Source organism: Myotis brandtii, unplaced genomic scaffold (genome assembly GCF_000412655.1).
Source record: "Myotis brandtii unplaced genomic scaffold, ASM41265v1 scaffold373, whole genome shotgun sequence".
NCBI classification, from domain to species: Eukaryota; Metazoa; Chordata; class Mammalia; order Chiroptera; family Vespertilionidae; genus Myotis; species Myotis brandtii.
The window spans coordinates 547929-548557 of NW_005364339.1; positions in this window are offsets into that span (position 1 = coordinate 547929).

The following is a 629-nucleotide window of genomic DNA, read 5'->3' on the forward strand; positions in this document are numbered from 1 at the left end:
TATTCTATTCCATTGATCTATATGTCTGTTCTTGTGCCAGTACCAAGCTGTTTTAAGAATAGTGGCTTTGTAATACAGCTTGATATCTGGTATTGAGATCACACCTACTTTGTTCTTCTTTCTCAGGATTGCTGCAGCTATTCGAGGTCTTTGTTTATTCCAGATGAAATTTTGAAACGTTCATTATAGATCTGTGAAATATGCCATTGGTAATTTAATGGGTTTTGCATTGAATCTATAGATTGGTTTGGGTAGTATGGACATTTTGATGATGTTGATTCTACCAATCCATAAACACGGTATGTTCTGCCATCTATTTATGTCTTCCTCTATCTCTTTTTTCAGTGTCCTGTAGTTTTTCGCATATAAGTCTTTTACCTCCTTAGTTAAGTTTATTCCTAGGTATCTTAATTTTTTTGGTGCGATGGTAAATGGGATTGCTTTTTTAGTCTCCCTTTCTGTAAGTTCACTATTGGTGTAAAGAAATGCCTTAGATTTCTTGGCATTAATTTTGTATCCTGCTACATTGCCGAATTCATTTATTAAGTCTAATAATTTTTTGATGGAGTCTTTAGGGTTTTCTATGTACAGTATCATGTCATCTGCAAATAAGGACAGTTTTACTTCTT